Source organism: Capricornis sumatraensis, chromosome 2 (assembly GCF_032405125.1).
Source record: "Capricornis sumatraensis isolate serow.1 chromosome 2, serow.2, whole genome shotgun sequence".
NCBI lineage: Eukaryota > Metazoa > Chordata > Mammalia > Artiodactyla > Bovidae > Capricornis > Capricornis sumatraensis.
In genome coordinates, this window is record NC_091070.1 from 101981209 (window position 1) to 102001805 (window position 20597).

Here is a 20597-nt window from a genome sequence, read left to right on the forward strand (position 1 = left end):
AAGTGGAAAATGTGCATGTATGTGTGTGTTTGTGTTTGTGTGTGTTTGGGAGGTCGGGAGACTGTGTAGATGAAGTGATCAGAAGAACCCTATCAATGGACGTAACATTCAAGCATAGACCTGCTAGTAATAAAGAAGATCCATGAGAAAATCTGACAGAGCATTCCAAGCATCAGGTCTAGAGGAGGCAATGGACTTGTCACATTTTAAGAGCAAGAAGGCCAGTGTGACTGGAGTAAAAGGAAACTGGGAAGAGTCCAGGGAGGCAAGGAAGTTCTCCACCACATAGATAAATTGTAAGCTACATCATGTTCTCTCTTGGCAAGCTTATCAAATTAATGTATATGTCTTTAAAAAACAAAAACAAAAAGCTTTGTTAAGCAGAGGCTCACTGTCTTTAAATAGCCTGTACCATTTATGAAGCTCTATTGTTTAGAGTTTGTTGCTGTTGTTCAGTAGCTAAGTGGTATCCATCTCTTTTGTGACTCCATGGACTGTAGCCTGCCAGGCTCCTCTGTCCATGGGATTTCCCAGGCAAGAATACTGGGGTAGATTGCCATTTCTTTCTCTAAGGGATCTTCCCTACCCAAAAATCAATCAAGGTCATGTCTCCTGCATTGCAGGTGGCTTCTTAACCACTGAGTCATTTGTTTGAAGTAAAATCCACTTCCTTGTTACTTATATTATTTGAAGTTGGTCTTGCCCTATGGATCACCATGGAACAAGCATATTCTCTCTTCCTCATGACTGCTCTTATTTCAAAACAGCTTTCCTGTCTTTCATTCATCCATTTACTTATATTGTTTACCTTTCCATTCATTCACCTATCTGCTTATTTATTCAGTGAATATTTATATTTCTTGGATCTGAAGCACAGTACTGGGAGAAAGATATTACAATGAAAAATATGAGTAAGCTATGGCATTCCCCAGCCTCAAGGAACTTTGTTCTCTGTGACACATGCTAAGGCAATGTCTATCAGTCAGTTCAGTCACTCAGTCATGTCTGACTCTTGGCAACCCCAAGGACTGCAGCATACCAGGCCTCCCTGTCTATCACCAACTCCCAGAGCTTACTCAAACTCCTATCCTTCGAGTTGGTGATGCCATCCAACCATCTCATCCTCTGTCATCCCCTTCTCCTCCCACCTTCAAACTTTCCCAGCATCAGGGTCTTTTGAGAGACCCTGAGTCACTTCTTCACTTCAGGTGGCCAAAGTATTGGAGTTTCAGCTTCCGCATCAGTCCTTCCAATAAATATTCAGGACTGATTTCCTTTAGGATTGACCAATTTGATCTCCTTGCACTCCAAAGGACTTTCAAGATTCTTCTCCAGCACCACAGTTCAACAGCATCTATTTTTCGGCACTCAGCTTTCTTTATAGTCCAACTCTCACATTCATACTTAACTACTGGACAAACCATAGCTTTGACTAGACGGCCCTTTGTTGACAAAGTAATGTCTCTGCTTTTTAACATGCTGTCTAGGTTGGTCATACTTTTCTTCCAAGGAGCAAGCGTCTTAATTTCATGACTGCAGTCACCATCTGCAGCAATTTTGGAGCCCAAAATAATAGTCTGTCACTGTCTCCAATGTTTCCCCATCTATTTGCCATGAAGTGATGAGACTTGGTGCCATCTTAGTTTTCTAAATGTTGCATTTTAAGCCAACATTTTTACTCTCCTCTTTCACTTTCATCAAGAGGCTCTTTAGTTCTTCCTTGCTTTCTGCCATAAGGGTGGTGTCATCTCCGAATCTGAGGTTATTGATATTTCTCCTGGCAATCTTAATTCCAGCTTGTGCTTCATCCAGCCCAGCATTTCGCGTGATGTACACTGCATATAAGTTAAGTAAGCAGGGTGACAATATGCAGCTTTGATGTACTCCTTTCCCGATTTGGAACTAGTCTGTTGTTCCATGTCCAGTTCTAACTGTTGCTGCATACAGATTTCTCAGGAGGCAGGTAAGGTGGTCTGGTATTCCCATCTCTTGAAAATTTTTTCCAAAGTTTGTTGTGATCCACGCCATCAAAGGCTTTGGTGTAGTCAATAAAGCAGAAATAGATGTTTTTCTGGAACTCTCTTGCTTTTTCAATGATCCAGGTGATGTTGGCAATTTGACTCCAGTTCCTTTGACTCCAGTGCCTTTTCTAAATCCACCTTGAACATCTGGAAGTTCACAGTTCAAGTACTGTTGAAGCCTGGCTTGGAGAATTTTGAGCATTACTTCGCTAGTGTGTGAGATGAGTGCAATTGTGCAGTAGTTTGAATATTCTTTGGCATTGCCCATCTTTGTGATTGGAGTGAAAATTGACCTTTTCCAGTCCTGTGGCCACTGCTGAGTTTTCCAAATTTGCTGGCATATTGAGTGCAGCACTTTAACAGCATCATCTTTTAGGTTTTGAAATAGCTCAGCTGGAATTCCATCACCTCCACTAGCTTTGTTCACAGTGATGGTTCCTAAAGCCCACTTGACTTCACACTCCTGGATATGTGGCTCTAGGTGAGTGATCACACCATCGTGACTATTCAGGTCATTAATATCTTTTTTGTACAGTTCTGTGTATTCTTGCCACCTCTTCTTAATATCTTCTGCTTCTATGAGGTCCATACTGTTTCTGTCCTTTATTGTGCCCCCCTTTGCTTAAAATGTTCCCTTGGTATCTCTGATTTTCTTAAGATGATCTCTAGTCTTTCCTATTCTGTTATTTTCTTCTATTTATTTGCATTGTTCACTTAAAAAGGCTTTCTTATCTCTCCTTGCTATTCTCTGGAACTCTGCATTTAGATGGGTATATCTTTCCTCTTCTTTACCTTTTATCTGTCTTCTTTTTTAGCTGTTTGTAAGGCCTCCTCTGATAACCATATTGCCTTTCTTCTTCTTGGGGATGGTTTTGATCACTGCCTCCTATACAGTGTCCATAGTTCTTCAAGTACTCTGTCAGATCTAATCCCTTGAATCTACTTGTCTCTTCCACTGTATAAGAGATTTGGTTTAGGTTATATATGAATGGCCTTGTGGTTTTCCCTACTTTCTTCAATTTAAGTCTAAAATTGCAATAAGGAGTTCATGATCTGAGCCACAGTCAGCTCCAGGTCTTGTTTTTGCTGACTGTATAGCACTTTTCCATCTTCAACTACAAAGGATATAGTCAATCTGCTTTCAGTATTGACCATGTGGTGATGTCCATGTGTAGAGTCTTCTCTTATGTTGTTGGAAGAGGGTGTTTGCTATGACCAGTGCATTCTCTTGGCAAACCTCTATTAGCCTTTGTCCTGCTTCATTTTGTACTGAATGTAAATCTTGCCTGTTACTCCAGGTATCTCTTGACTTCCTACTTTTGCACCCTAATCTCCTATGATGAAAAGAACATCTTTTTTGGTGTTAATTCTAGAAGATCTTGTAGATCTTCATAGAAACATTCAACTTCAGTTTCTTTGGCCTTACTGGCTGGGGCATTGACTTGGATTACTGTGATATGGAATGGTTTGCCTTAGAAATGAACAGAGATCATTCTCTTTTTTGAGAATGCACCCAAGTACTGCATTTCAGACTCTTTCGTTGACTCTGAGGGTTACTCCATTTCTTCTAAGGGATTCTTGCCCGTAGTAGTAGATATGATGGTCATCTGAATTAAATTTGCCCATTTCTCTCCATTTTAGTTCACTAATTCCTAAAATGTCAATGTCCACTCTTGCCATCTCCTGTTTGACCATTTCCAAGTTACCTTGACTCATGGACCTAACTTCCAGTTTCCTGTGCAGTATTACTTTTTACAGCATCAGATTTTACTTCCACCACCAGAAACAACCGGGAGTTGCTTCAACTTTGACTCAGCCTCTTTGCTCCTTCTGTAGCTCAGCCTCTTTATTTCTTGTGGAGCTACTTCTCCGCTCTTCTTGAGTAGCTTATTGGACACCTACCAACCTGAGAGCTTCATCTTTCACTATCATATGTTTTTTCCTTTTCATACTGTTCATGGGGTTCTCAAGGCAAGAATGCTGAAGTGGTTTGCCATTCCCTTCTCCAGTGGACCACCTGACCTAGGGACCCATCATCATCTGTCCCTGCCCAAGATCTGTGGACCAGTTCATTCTGATGACTTGATAAGTACAATAGGCAATGAAGGGTACAAAAGAGGTGATGTCTTCATTGCCTATTGTACTTATCATATTCACATTGCCTCTGTCAGTTAAGTGCACCTATTTGGCTTTTCCTATCTTGGACATCCCTACACCCCTATGGAAATCAGGGAGTCTATTTCAATGAAACAGCTTCCACATAAATCTCTAAGTACAGAGGTCAACCATCAGAGCACTTTCCAAGGATGGGGATTCTCTTCATCATTGCAGCTCTTGGTAGAAATCACGTCTGCTAGTCTTCTCAGGGGACATAATTAGGAGGTGGATGAGCAGGTGATGTGAGAAACTCACTCCAACATTCTTATCACTCTGTAGCTTTGGTTTACTTCCACATTAAACCACAAAAAATCTCTATCTCTAGTTCTGTCATCCTCAGTCATGACTGAGTTCAGGTTTTAGTCACCCTACTGAACAAATGAGCAGGAGGCTAATTACTTTACAGTATTGTGGTGGTTTTGCCATACATTGACATGAGTCAGCCATGGTTGTACAAGTGTCCCCCATCCTGAACCCCCTCCCCCCTCCCTCCCCATCCCATCCCTCCAGGTTGTCCCAGTACACTGGCTTTGAGGGCCCAGTTTCATGCATCAAACCTGGACTGGTGATCTGTTTCACATATGGTAATATACATGTTTCAGCGCTATTCCTTCAAATCATCCCACCCTCGCCTTCCCCCACAAAGTCCACATAGAAGTGATAGCAAATGGCATCTGTCTTTCTCTTTCTGACTTACTTCACTTAGTATGCTAATCTCTAGGTCCATCTGTGTTCTTGCAAATGGCATTATTTCATTCTTTTTATGATTGAGTACCACTCCAGTGTTCTTGCCTAGAGAATCCCAGGGATGGGGGAGCCTGGTGGGCTGCCGTCTACGGGGTCGCACAGAGTCAGACACGACTGAAGCGACTTAGCAGCAGTAACAGCAGCAGTATTCATTGTACATTTTTGCCACGTCTTTTTTATCCATTCCTCTGTCAATGGCCATTTAGTTGCTTCCATGTCTTGGCTGTTGTGACTAGTGTTACTGTGGACACACAGGTGCATGTATCTTTTCAAATTATAGTTTTCTCCACACTTATGCCCAAGAGTGGAATTGCTGGATCATATGGCAACTCTATTTTTAGTTTTTTAAGGAACCTCCGTATTCTTTTCAATTGTGGCTGTACCAATTTACATTCCCAACAGGGTAGAAGCATTCCCTTTTCTACACAGCCTCCTCAGCATCTGTTATTTGTAGACTTTTTATGATGTTCATTCTGACCAGTCTGAGGTAGTACCTCATTATAGTTTTTTAAATGAATGTATTTGGCTGCATTGGGTCTTAGTTGCAGCATGGGGCATCCTTCACTGCAGCACACACTCCAGCTGTGGTGCAGAGCTCTGGAGCACACATGCTCAGTAGTTGCAGCGCAGGTTTAGTTGCTCTGTGGCATGTGGGATTTTAGTTTCCTGACCAGGGATCAAAGCCACATCTCCTACATTGCAGGGTGGATTCTTAACCACTGGATCCCCAGGGAAGTCCTCCCCTCATAATTTCAATTTCCACTTCTCTAAAAATTAGTAACCAACATACTTTATTCTTATTCAAAAACCAATTGGATTTTTTTTTGTTGCTTGTTTTGACTGTGCTATCAATAAGCAATTAATGAAAGTTTAATCTCATCATGAATAGTAATTTTATAACATTTTAAAAAATATTTCTGACAACCCAATTATTCTAAGATCTCAACATTGAAACCATATTTCTAGTAAAACAAAATAATTTGGAAGGCCTTTTAAAATTGGTTTTGCTTTCCCAGAGCAAACTCTGATAAGAGGAATGGGACCCAGGAACCTTCAAAGTGTCAGGAAAAGCCAGCTTAGAACTGAATTTTTCTTCCAGAATCTCTATGGTAAATCACCTATGGGCACATAAAGAGAATCTGTAACACATATGGGAGAACTGGGCTGGATCTAAAAAATAAGATAATAGAGTGAAAAATATTCTATTCTGTCCAATATCTTGTGAGTCACAATCAGAAGGATGAACGATAAAATAATTGCTTTTGTATCTTAGTGGTATAATTCTACCTTCCAAATGAACCACACTGAAGTAAACCATAGATATATAGGGCTGTTTTTACACAACTTTTGTGACCTTGATGTCACAAACTCTCCTTTATACTTCCTTAAGTCCATCTGTTGCCTTCCTAGTTCTCTTTTTCCCAGTTCCAAACTCCCAAATTCCCATTGATCTATCCACTAAGTTGAAGATATTGTCAAAAGCCCTCAAGAGTGACCTCTTCAAGGGCAGGGACCTCTGTCTTACTCATATTCATGTCCTCGGAGCCTGTCTGAGACCGTCATTTCAACAGACCACTCAAGGAGATAGACAGATGATCCAGGGCTTGGTAAGCGGTAGGAAGGGCAGACGGGATTAAATGGACCTACAGAGTCAGCACAAGGATTGGGATGAATTCCAGAGAGAGTCGGTGTGAGAAAGCAGAGGAGGACAGATAGGCCCCCTCAGAAGTCCGACATAGGCAAGCGGAGATACTCTTGTTCAGGGGCGGAAGGGGTAGGGGTGGGGGGCGGGGGACCTCATACCTCGAAGAGAAGGAAGGTGCAGTTGAGGCAGAAGATCCAGGCGCGATCTGAGGGCCGCGAGCAGGACTCGAGTTCCTTAGCAGTCAGAGAGGGAGGCAGAACCGCATACGCCAAAAAGCATTTTGCCAGCAGGGAATTACATCCAAGTGTCTGGCATAGAGGGAGAAAGGGGGTCTCCGTTACTCAAGGTAGAGACTAAGTCATGGAGAAACAAAGGAAGTACTTAGTTCCTGAGCTGCAAGTGCTCTTTCCTTGGTCTCCTGTGTATCATTACATCAGGTTCCTTGGAGCTTGAAAAAACTCAGGTGAATCTCTGTTCCAAAGAGCTCAGTTGAAACAGTGTTACTTTCAACATTCCCTGGAGTTCCCCTGTCCACAACTAGTCATGTGAAAATATTCACATAAGATATATATATAAGGGATGCCAAGTTCTGTTCTGCAGGAAAGAAGGAATAGAATGAGAGCATCCAGACTTTGGGGAGCTCAAAAAGGAGGGAAGGACATACTAGGGATAATATTTCATCAGAGTTAGGGATAATGAGAGAGGACGTAGAAGACCTATGAGATCTGAAGAGCTGAGAGAAGAGCAGAAGCAATTGCATCCAAATATTTTTTTGAAAAAGAAATTTTGCCTGTTCTCATCATGGCATGACATAGAAATAAAATGAATTCATTAGTAAAGGAGAGATAAAGGCCAGCCGTTGCAAGTGCTCAGAGGGTTTCAGAGAACTACATTAGCTAACTTAAACTGCAGAGCAAATAAAGACATCCAGATTATACTGGGCTCTCTTATTACATCAACAAAGAAATGATTAGTTTTTACTAATAGAGCTGGAGCTAATTGATTTCTGCATAACCATAACTCAGTTTAATAAATATTTTCTAACAAAAGCTCAGTTAACAAATCAACTTGATTACAATATCACATTAAGTCTCCCAGTCTCTTTCCTATTAACTTCCCCGCTTAGAATTGTCTTTCTCTTTTTTCCTGAAAAGCACATCTGGTATGAAAACTTCTGGAAATTCCAGTGGTTGCCCCCTAAATAGATGGCAGGGCGTTTGAAACCAAGAGTGTTTACTTAAGCTAGGCTATAAACTAGTTTAACTTTTGACTATAAACTACATTTGTCAAGAAGTAAGCCTTTTTGCTTCTTAACAATAATAAAATATTTGGGCCAAATGAGGTGGAGTTCTGAGAAAGTTATGTTAAAAACTGTGTGGTATAATGTAAAGAACACAGGATTTAGAATCTATAGACCTGTTAGTTTTCTGGATCTGCTGTGTCCTTGCTGTTTGACAGCTTTAAGTCATGTTTTTGAATCTTTTTTTCTGTAATGTAATAGCATTAACAGTAAGAATGATAGTATATAACTTCCCTTAGCTTGTTCATGAATATTATGGCCATTCATAGACCATTCATTCCTATGCAAATATCAGTTCTTATAATGGTTAAAATGCTCAAGCATACAGCTCCATATTTTTGACTGTGAAGCAAATGTGGAAAGTTACAGAGGACTATTACTTGACCCCTAATCTAGAGTTCTAGAAATTTCCAATGATTTTAGCTCTTTTTTCTTCTACAAGTCTAAGAATCCAAAGCCAGTTCAGATGACAAATCAGGTAAAGACTAGGTCCCTGGTGGAAGCATCTTCTCAGAATATTTGATGACCACTTTGTTCAGGTCCATGCCTGTATGATCCGGTCACCCAAAATGACTATTCTTTTGCTTTCTGTACATCCCTTGCTCGACCAGCAACTACTTCACCTACATGCTACTCACCTGAATGATGTTCTTACATACTTGCCCCTGGCCCTAGCTAGTGACTGTTCTAATCTTTAGATCAGAACATCTCTACCATGATAGCTTAGCAAAGAGAGGCATGCCCCTCAGCTAGTTTTCCTGGTAATCAATAAGCCAGTGAAAGTGAAGTCACTCAGTCATGTCCAACTCATTGCGACCCCATGGACTACAGCCCACCAGGCTCCTCCATCCATGGGATTCTCCAGGCAAGAATACTGGAGAGGGTTGCCATTGCCTTCTCCAAGTCAATAAGCCAACCTGACACCAGTTCACCCTAATCCTACCAGGAAGTGAAGACTGCCACCATGTTCCACCTTCATCTGCCACACAACATAAGACATCACTCCAGAACCTTGCTTCAGACATGTAAGATCCCCCATCTATTACACCCCTGATGTCTCTGTCACTGACTCCAGGCTTTTTCTTCAGTGTCAAGGATAGGCAAGTACAGAATAAAAATATGACAGGTATTTGATATAGCCTATGTATTTTCTTTAAATCAAATTAAATTCAACTCAGACCGTTACCAAAAAGAAAAGGACTCCTCACCCCAGTCCCATTCACTACTATCCATAGGATAATACAGAGATGTAAGGTTCTAGACTTCAGAAAGGAGAAAATGCTTGAGGAGGCCTCAGATCTTGTCCCACATGCTCACCCTGATATGCCCACAGCCCCAGTCTGCAGGTTTCCAGAATCTCTGCTGTCTGTATTCGGCCTCCCAGGTGTTCCATCCCTTTAAGAATTGGCTTCCTCCTCGGGCTTCAGAAGAGGCAAGATGAAGTGGGGCTGGGGGCAGGATGGGGGTGGGGGGTTTCTGCCCCTAACTGATACTGACACCCTTTGTGACCCTGCGGAGTCTAGCCCACCAAGCTCCTCAGTCCATAGTGTTCTCCAGGCAAGAATACTGGAGTGGGTAGCCATTCCTTTCTCCAGGGGGTATTCCCAACCCAGGGATTGAATCTGGGTCTCCTGCATTGCAGGCATATTCTTTACCACTGAACCATCAGGGAAGCCCCAATTTTCAGTATCCTTTCCCTGGATCCCTATGCCTGTCTCCACCTACCCTCTCCCACAAAATGCTGCAAATCTCCCTTGAAACTAGGAGCTCAAAACCTTGGCTGCCCTTTTCAAACAGAGAAAGGAAAATGCTGAGAGCTCAGCACAGATAGCTTTTTCTTTTGGACAAATCCATAGTAGTCAAAAGAAAAAGGAAATGCAAAGTAATGTCTCAATAAATTGATCTATCACAAATAGCTAACATTTTTAACATTTGCTGCATGGCATGGAGTACACCAAGCCCTCTGTGAAGGAGGTGGGTACAATTATTATTCCCATCTCATCGTTGAAGAAGCCAGAGCTTAGAGAAATCAAATATCTTACTTAAGATCACAAGGCTCCTAAGTGGTAGAATCAAAACTCAACTTCAAGAACGTCTAGGTGGAAAACCTAAGTTCTCTTCACCGCACCATAAAAGGGAAGCAATCATTCCCCTCCAGAGTCCAGAGCAGAGGGTTTTTTTCTTCCTTCCTCTTTAAAAAAAGAAAACATGCATAATTACAGACTCTATTAAATAACAAATCTGAGAAGAAACTTATTCTCAGTCTCACAAAAAAATCAAATCAAATTTCATGTTAATCACCTTCTAGAACTTTGCATTTGCATACTTAATTTTTACATATTTACCATAATATCATAAATAGAATTTTATAGTCTACATTTTCAATTGCCATTATACTGCTCCAGCCTCATTGTTTTAATATATTCTATATACTTTATATATTATATATAAATATATTAACTTTATTTTATTTAATATATATAAGCATAAAATATTTCTTGTTATATTTTGTTATTTTTAAATAATATAATCTTGTTATTTCTTTCTCTTACAATAACCTTAGCTTCTTCCTATGCTCACCTCTCTCCACAAACAAAAACTATTGCAGTTTAGTGTGTATTGCCGATACGTTTCCCCATAGTCATACCATCACATAATAATGCAAGTGTTGGGGAATTGTCTTGTTTCGTTGTCATGTCTGGCTCTTTTGTGTCCTCCTGGATTGGGGGGCTGGCCATTGATTATTTTATAGACTTCTTACAATACATAGTTTTATACTCTTCTGTGCTGTGCTGTGCTTAGTCGCTTTGTCGTGTCTGACGCTTTGCAACTCCATGAACTGCAGCCCACCAGGCTCCTCTGTCCATGGGGATTCTCCAGGCAAGAATACTGGAGTGGATTGCCATGTCCTCCTCCAGGGAATCTTCCCAACCCAGGGATCAAACCCAGGTCTCCCATATTGCTGGCGGATTATTTACTGTCTAAGCCACCAGAGAAGCCCAAGGATACTGAAGTGGGTAGCCTATCCCTTCTTTAGGGGATCTCTCCAACCCAGGAATTGAACCGAGGACTCCTGCATTGCAGGCAGATTCTTTACCAGATGAGCTACCAAGGAAGCCCCTTTATACTCTTATACTTCTGTGAAATGTGTGTTTTTACATGTTGTTTTATTTTTTTAATGCTGTACATTGTGAAAGTTTTTCCAGCTCAGTTGATATTATTCTAATTGTATCTTAGATCAAATCCCTTATGATTATACAGTGGAAGTGACAAATAGATTCAAGGGATTAGATCTGATAGAAAAGACAGCCTGAAGAACTATGGACGAGATTCGTAACGTTGTATGGGAGGTGGTGATCAAAACCATGCCCAAGAAAAAGAAATGCAAAGAGGCAAAACAGTTGTCTGAGGAGGTCTTACACCTACAGCCAGACATCCTGGAGTGCGAAGTCAAGTGGGCCTTAGAGCATCACTGAAAAGAAAGCTAGTCGATGTGATGGAATTCCAGCTGAGCTATTTCAAATTCTAAAAGATGATTCTATGCTGCACTCAGTATGTCAGCAAATTTGGGAAACTTAGCAGTGGCCACAGGACTGGAGAAGGTCAGTTTTCATTCCAATCCCAAAGGAAGGCAATGCCAAAGAATATTCAAACCACTGCACAGTTACACTCATTTCAGTTCAGTTCAGTTCAGTTCAGTCGCTCAGTCATGTCCGACTCTTTGCGACCCCATGAATCGCAGCACGCCAGGCCTCCCTGTCCATCACCATCTCCTGGAGTTCACTCAGACTCACGTCCATCGAGTCAGTGATGCCATCCAGCCATCTCATCCTCTGTCATCCCCTTCTCCTCATGCCCCCTATCCCTCCCAGCATCAGAGTCTTTTCCAATGAGTCAACTCATCGCATGAGGTGGCCAAAGTACTGGAGCTTCAGCTTTAGCATCATTCCTTCCAAAGAAATCCCAGGGCTGATCTCCTTCAGAATGGACTGGTTGGATCTCCTTGCAGTCCAAGGCACTCTCAAGAGTATTCTCCAACACCACAGTTCAAAAGCATCAATTCTTCGGCGCTCAGCCTTCTTCACAGTCCAACTCTCACATCCATACACGACCACAGGAAAAACCATAGCCTTGAGTAGACGGACCTTAGTCGGCAAAGTAATGTCTCTGCTTTTGAAGATGCTATCTAGGTTGGTCATAACTTTTCTTCCAAGGAGTAAGCATCTTTTAATTTCCTGGCTGCAATCACCATCTACAGTGATTTTGGAGCCCAGAGAAATAAAGTCAGCCACTATTTCCACTGTTTCCCCATCTATTTCCCATGAATTGATAGGACCAGATGCCATGATCTTCGTTTTCTGAATGTTGAGCTTGAAGCCAACTTTTTCGCTCTCCTCTTTTACTTTCATCAAGAGGCTTTTTAGTTCCTCTTCACTTTCTGCCATAAGGGTGGGGTCATCTGCATATCTGAGGTTATTGATATTTCTCCGGGCAATCTTGATTCCAGCTTGTGCTTCTTCCAGCCCAGAGTTTCTCATGATCTACTCTGCATAGAAGTTAAATAAGCAGGGTGACAATATACAGCCTTGACGTACTCCTTTTCCTATCTGGAACCAGACTGTTGTTCCATGTCACATGCTAGTAAGGTAATGCTCAAAATCTTCCATGATAGGATTCAACACTATATGAACCAAGAAATTTCAGTGTATAAGCTGGATTTAGAAAAGGAAGAGGAACCAGAGATCAAATTGCCAACATTCATTGGATCATAGAAAAAATAAGGAAATTTCAGAAAAACATCAACTTCTGCTTCATTGACTACCCTAAAGCCTTTCACTGTGTGGATCACAACAAACTGTGGAAAATTCTTAAAGAGATGGGAATATCAAACCACCTTACCTGCTTCCTGGGAAACCTGTATGCAGGTCAAGAAGCAACAGTTAGAACCAGACATGGACAATGGACTGGTCCCAAATTGGAAAAGGAGTACATCCGGTCTGTATAGTGTCACTCTGTTTATTTAACTTATATGCACAGTACATCATGCGAAATGCTGGGCTGAATGAAGCCCAAGTTGGACTCAAGATTGCCAGGAGAAATATCAATAATCTCTGATTTGCAGATGACACCACCCTAATGGCAGAAAGTGAAGAGGAACTAAAGAGCCTCTTGATGAAGGTGAAGGAGGAGAGTGGAAAAAGCTGGCGTAAAACTCAACATTCAAAAAACTAAGTCATGGCATCCAGTCCCATCACTTCATGGGAAATAGATGGGCAAAAACTGGAAACCATGACAGAGTTTATTTTTCTGGGCTCCAAAATCACTGTAGATGGTGACTTCATTGTGGATGGTGACTTCCAAGATGCTTGCTCCTTGGAAGAAAGGCTATGACAAACCTAGACAGGTATTAAAAAGCAGAGACATCACTCTGCCAACAAAGGTCTGTATAGTCAAAGCTATGGTTTCTCCAGTAGTCATGTATGAATGTGAGAGTTAGACCAGAAAGAAGGCTGAGAGATGAAGAATTGATGCTTTCAAACTGTGGTGTTAGAGAAGACTCTTGAGAGTCCTTTGTACTGCAAGAAGATCAAATCAGTCAATCGTAAAGGAAATCTACCCTGAATATTCATTGGAAGGACTGAAGCCGACTGAAGCTGAAACTCTAATACTTTGGCCACTTAATGTGAAGAGCCAGCTCATTGGAAAAGACCCTGATGCTGGGAGAGATTGAAGGCAGAAGAGAAGGAGATGACAGAGGATGAGATGGTTGGATGGCATCACCGACTCAATGGACATGAGTTTGAGTAAACTCCGGGAGTTGATGAAGGACAGGGAAGCCTGGCGTGCTGCAGTCCATGGTATTGCAAAGAGTCAGCCCGACTGAGCAACCAAACAACAACAGTGCTTTCTTGTTGACTGATATAAGCCATAGTAGAGTCATTCTACAGTTCACTCAGCCTTTCCTCTTTGGACGGGCATTATCCTTTGTGTCACAGCCGACAGCAGTGTAACAAACTTTCACGAGTGTGTATAGTCGCCTGTACTAGTGATTTTATTTCCACAGGCTAGATGACTGGATTTCTGGGTCAAAGTCCCAGATGACTGGATTTCTGGGTCATACAGTTATTTTAATTTCATAGATATTGCCAGATTGCTTTTCAAATTGTTTTACAAATGTACACTTTTAGCAGCAGTGCTCTAGATTCAAATGCTAGTCTGAGGACAACCACACCTCCAGAAATGTCCATTTAGTAGTCTCTCCATGTACTTTAATAGGTTCATTAATAGGTTTGCCTCCCTGCAGGATGTACCATAAGGGAGGAATAAGGGGCAGGGATTAAGAAAGTCATTCAGTGGGAATTCCCTTTCACATAGGGTCTCTACTTTAGACATTACATGTTATAAAGAGTTATATGTAACAAAGGTACCCTGATAGGACTAAAAAAGAAAATATTTATAATTCAACCTTAAATTTATATTTTGTTATCGATCATCCTCACTGGCAATATTTATATTTTAATAAATTTTTGTCATCAGCACGATTATATTACAACACTGCCATCTGTGATGGAACATTTTAAATTCAGTTAAGTCTATACCTTAGGTATGACATGTGGTCATTATTCAAATGATAAATTAGAAGAATTTTTCAATACTATTTTTCTGTAAAAAATGCCTACCCTTTTTATAAATCAAAAATATTTCAATGTGCTAATGTTTCAATGAACAATGCAAAGAAATAGAGGAAAACAACAGAAAAAGTAAGACTAGAGATCTCTTCAAGAAAATTGGAAATATCAAAGGAACATTTCATCCAAAGATGGGCACAATAAAGGGCAGAAACAGTAAAGACCTAAGGGAAGCAGAAGAGATCAAGAAGAGATGGAAAGAATATACAGAAGAACTGTACAATAAAGATCTGAAAGACCTGGATAACCACAATGGTGTAGTCTCTCACTCAGCCATTCTGGAATGTGAAGTCAAGAGGACTTTAGGAAGCATTGCTGTCAATAAAGCTAGTGAAGGTGATGGAATTTAAAATACAAAGAGATGATCCTATTGAAGTGCTAAACTCAATATGTCAGCAAACTTGGAAAACCCAGCAGTGGCCACAGGACTAGAAAAGGTCAATCCTCATCTCAGTTCCCAAGAAGGGCAGTACTAAAGAATGTTCAAATCACAGGACAGTTGCGCTCATCTTCCATGCTAGTAAGGGTATGCTCAAAATCCTCTAAGCTTCAGCATTACGTGAACCAAGAACTTCCATATGTTCAAGCTGGGTTTAGAAAAGGCAGAGGAACTAGAGATCAAATTGCCAGCATTCACTGGATCACAGGGAAAGCATGGGAATTCCAGAAAATCACCTTCCTCTGTTTCAATCTTTGGGCTCCAAAATCACTGTGGATGGTGATTGCAGCCATGAAATTAAAAGATGCTTACTCCTTGGAAGGAAAGTTATGACCAACCTAGACAGCATATTTAAAAGCACAGACATTACTTTGCCAGCAATGGTCCATCTAGTCAAGGCTATAGTTTTTCCAGTAGTCATGTATGGATGTGAGAGTTGGACTATAAAGAAAGCTGAGCGCCAAAGAATTGCTGCTTTTGAACTGTGGTGTTGGAGAAGACTCTTGAGAGTCCCTTGGACTGCAAGGAGATCCAACCAGTCCATCCTAAAGGAGATCAGTCCTGGAAGGACTGATGTTGAAGCTGAAACTCCAATACTTTGGCCAACTGATGCGAAGAGCTGACTCATTTGAAAAGATCCTGATGCTGGAAAAGATTGAGTGCAGGAGGAGAAGGGGACGATAGAGGATCATATGGTTGGATGGCATCACCGACAAAATGGACATGAGTTTGGGTGGACTCTGGGAGTTGGTGATGGACAGGGAGGCCTGGCATGCTGTGATTCATGGGGTCACAAAGAGTCGGACATGACTGAGTGGCTGAACTGAACTGAAAGCTTTTAACTACATTGATCATAACGAACTGTGGAAAATTCTTAAAGAGATAGAGATGGGAATACCAGACCATCTTACCTGTTTCCTGAGAAACCTGTATGTGGGTCAAGAAGCAAAAGTTAGAATCCTGTATGGAACACTGACTGGTTCAGGACTGAGAAAAGATTACAATAAGACTGTTTATTGTCACCCTGTTTATTCAACTCATACATATTTGACTCATACACAGAGCACATCATGGGAAATGCCAGGCTGGATGAGTTAAAAGCTGGAATAAGATTGCCAGGAGAAATATCAACAACCTCAGATATACAGATGATACCACTCTAATGGCAGAAAGCAAAGAGAAACTAAAGAGTTTCTTGATGAGGGTGAAGGAGGAGAGTGAAAAAGTCAGCTTAAATCTCAACATTCCAAAAACTAAGATCATGGCATCTGGTCCCATCACTTCATGGCAAATAGAAGGGGAAAAGTTGGAAGCATTGACAGATTTCCTCTTCTTGGGCTCTAAAATCACTGTGGATGGTGACTGCAGCCATAAAATCAGAATCTGATTGCTTCTTGGCAGGAAAGCTATGACAAATCTAGATTATGTGTTAAAAAGCAAAGACATTACTTTGCTGACAAAGGTCCATACAGTCAGGGTTATGGTCATTTCAGCATTCACATATGGATGCGAGAGCTGGACAATAAAGAAGTCAGAGCACTGAAGATGCTTTCGAGCTATGGTACTGGAGAAGATTTTTGAGAGTCCCTTGGAAAACAAGGACATCAAACCAGTCAATCTTAAAGGAAATCAACCCGGAATATTCTTTGAAAGGACTGATGCTGAAGCTGAAGCTCCAGTACTTTGGCCACTTGATTTATACAGCTGACTCATTGGGAAAGACCATGATGCTAGGAAAGATTGAAGGCAGAAGGAGAAGAGGGTGATAGAGGATGATGGGATGGTTGGATGGCATCATGGATTCACTGGACATGAACTTGGGCAAACTCTGGGAGATTGTTAGGGACATAGAAGCCTGGGGTGCTGTAATCCATAGGGTCGAGAAGAGTTGGACAAGACTTGATGACTGAACAACATCAATTTTCCTGGATAGAGAAACAAGTTAGCACAATACTTGGAGAAGATAATTAAAACTATTTATTTACTAAAAATAACTACTGAATATAGCATATGTTTTATAAGCCTGTACTGGCATTTCGTCATCTTTTCTTCTCTTTTCTATTCTTGATGCCCTCCCTCCCAGTCTCCCTCCCAGGCTCTCCCTCTCTCCTTTCTTCCCTCTCTCCCTGTCCCTTTCTCTCCCTTCCCTCTACTCCTGACCCTCCCAACATCCCTCTAATCGTTTACAAACACCAGATCTAGCTCCAAGCCCACCAGGTCTTAGGCAAGGGTTACTGCAGATCCATCATTGGCCACTAGGGGTCCCCTGCTCCCCTGGCCTGAGGGAAGAGAAACACCTTTACTCTTTTCCAAGTTTCTTAATAGAAATAAGTCTCACAGGTATTTTCTTTTCTTTTTTTTTTTTTTTTCTGTTTTTCTCTCATTTTAATTTTTTTTTTAATTTTAAAATCTTTAATTCTTACATGTGTTCCCAAACATGAACCCCCCTCCCACCTCCCTCCCCATAACATCTCTGTGGGTCATCCCCATGCACCAGCCCCAAGCATGGTGTATCCTGCGTCAGACATAGACTGGCGATTCAATTCTTACATGATGGTATACATGATAGAATGCCATTCTCCCAAATCATCCCACCCTCTCCCTCTCCCTCTGAGTCCAAAAGTCCGTTATACACAGCTGTGTCTTTTTTCCTGTCTTGCATACAGGGTCGTCATTGCCATCTTTCTAAATTCCATATATATGTGTTAGTATACTGTATTGGTGTTTTTCTTTCTAGCTTACTTCACTCTGTATAATCGGCTCCAGTTTCATCCATCTCATCAGAACTGAATCAAATGAATTCTTTTTAACGGCTGAGTAATACTCCATTGTGTATATGTACCACAGCTTTCTTATCCATTCATCTGCTGATGGACATCTAGGTTGTTTCCATGTCCTGGCTATTATAAACAGTGCTGTGATGAACATTGGGGTACATGTGTCTCTTTCAATTCTGGTTTCCTCGGTGTGTATGCCCAGCAGTGGGATTGCTGGGAAATGCTGGAGAGGGTGTGGAGAAAAGGGAACCCTCCTACACTGTTGGTGGGAATGCAAACTAGTACAGCCACTATGGAGAACAGTGTGGAGATTCCTTAAAAAATTGCAAATAGAACTACCTCACAGGTATTTTCAAAAGACTGTCCCAGAACAAACCCAGGGAAAATAAAAAGAATAAAGAAAAGATGCTTCAAACAGTAAATGTGGTTTCTGAGTTTAAGCTGTCTAAAACCTACTCTTCTCTGCTTTGCCTACTAAGTCATGTCTAACCCTAAGCAACCCCCACAGTAGCCTGCCAGGCTTCTCTGTCCATGGAATTTTCCAGGCAAGAATACAGGAGCAGGCTGCCATTTCCTCCTCCAGGGGATCTTCCCGACCCAGGGATCAAAGCCAAATCTCTTGTGTCCCCTGCAATGGCAGGCAGATTTTTTACCAATGCGCCACCGGGGAAGCCCCAAAACCTACTCTTAGCTGTCTGATTGAGACAACTGATTGGAACCAGGCTTCATTCCTCTCCTTCCATACTGAGAAAACAGACCAAAGATAAAATTAAATTGACTATGATGTGAAAGTTAGCAGGCAGCTTACTGCCTCCAACACTTCACTCTTAACCATCTCTCTTAGCATGAACTTAGGCGGATCCTCCCTGCTCCTGCCTCTTCATCCTGGGGAGATTTCCCTCTGGAGCAATCCTGATCTCTGACTCTGTCTCCAGTGGCCCAGAGGGAACATCACTGGTCTTGCACCTGCCTCACAGGTGTTTCTTTAGCTCTCTTAGAGGTCACTAGGACTGTCGGCATTGGAAATCTTGGTCCCTTCAACTGCTTCCCTTGCTAGCCTCTGACTTGACTCTTCATCCCATCTCACTGTGAAGTCACCACTATCAGCAAGTTGGGGGGCAGAGTCAGGATCAGAACCCAGGTCTTTTGACTCCCAACATGTGGACTGCCATTTACACTATCATATCTCTTTCAAGGGCCATATGTGGAGGTGACATATATATATGTGTGTGTGTCATATATATACACACACACACACATATATATATATATATGACAATGACAATAAGAATAAAAAGGTAAGCATTTAATATTCTAGCAACACTAGTGAATCTTGAGGGTTTTTTATTTTGTTTGGCTTTTGTTGGCCACAAAGACCTTAATTTCCCAACCAAGGATGGAACCCCTGTCCCCTGAAGTGGAAGAACAGAGTCTTAACTACTAGACCACCAAGGAAGTTCCCATCTTGAGTTCTAAAACTGAACAAATTAAGTGTGCAGAATAAAATACATCTATGCCTTCTCAGCTAGTTCATATTTTCATTGGGAAAAAAAATAATTTTCTCTACCCTGCAGTGTACTGATTCTCAAAGACTCGTGTTTTAATCTGAGAGGATGCTTTCAGTGTAGTAAGGATTCATATTCCATTGCTGCTGCTGCTGCTGTGTCACTTCATGCTAGCCAAAGCCAATTTTTACGAGGCAACTTGGAATTAGCACTGCAACAAACTGACAGTAAGTGGCTAGAAAACCTACTCAGGGTAAAAATCATAAGGCAGGTGGCAAATTGTTGGTAATGTTCCTAACTTTGTCTTCTATTCTTTGGGGCCTTTTTTCTCAGCTGGCAATCAGCAAAATGAGTAATTATTGCTTTCAGTTTAGCATAGCCAGTATTTTGTCCTCTTTACCCCTGCTCAGCATCTATCCCCCATCATAATATTATACCAGAATAGTTCTATATGGGGCTTTGTGCTTCTTATTGCATATTGCATCTCATTTTTTATGTGACATTAAGATCAATCAGTTGTCCATCAACCTTTCCCTAATGACTGTGCCCTGAAAGCACCGACTGTCCTGCCACCAGCCCCTCTTCTGAGATGCCTTTTGCACCCCTCCAATTAGGATAATAGTCCCCTCTGCTTTAGGAGCTCCCGTTTCTTCCTCTTCCTTAGTCGCTCCAGGCACCCAGCCATTTGCCCAGATGTGTCCCCTCCCCTCCCATCCCTCCCACCCTTGTAGCCAGCCCAGCTGGTTTTGTAAGATACTAGGTTGGTGCACAGTGATTTATTTCTTATAAAACAGGCCCAGCACTGTTGGTTCTATCTAGTGGACACAGATAATGTTACAGGTTTTAAAGTGATTAAACGTGCAGACTATGCAAACCAAAAAAAAAAATTAAATAAAATTCTATCCTTTCTTGGGTATTTATTTGCTGGAATTTTACTATTAAGAAAAACTTCTCTCACCTACTCTTGGGTTAAACTGAAATACAATTCTTACAGAAAAGTAGAATCAGTGTTTGATTTCTTCCTCATATTTATTAACTTTTCAGAGGAATGAGTTGGCTATGTAGAAATCACCAATGGTGACCAATAGATTTTAAAAAAACCTACACACTCAGACTTTTATATGTTTGGCTATGTTCCAACCCATTGCAATTATTTTTCTTTCTGATGCTCAAACTGTCTCTTTAGATTGACCCTTGTATTTTTTTGAAGCGGGTTTATCAATCTTTGATAGCTCTTTTCTTTTCCTCTTCAAGATGTTCCAGACCCATTTTATACATTATCTGATCCAGAACAGTCATTTCTGCAAAGAGCCTTCA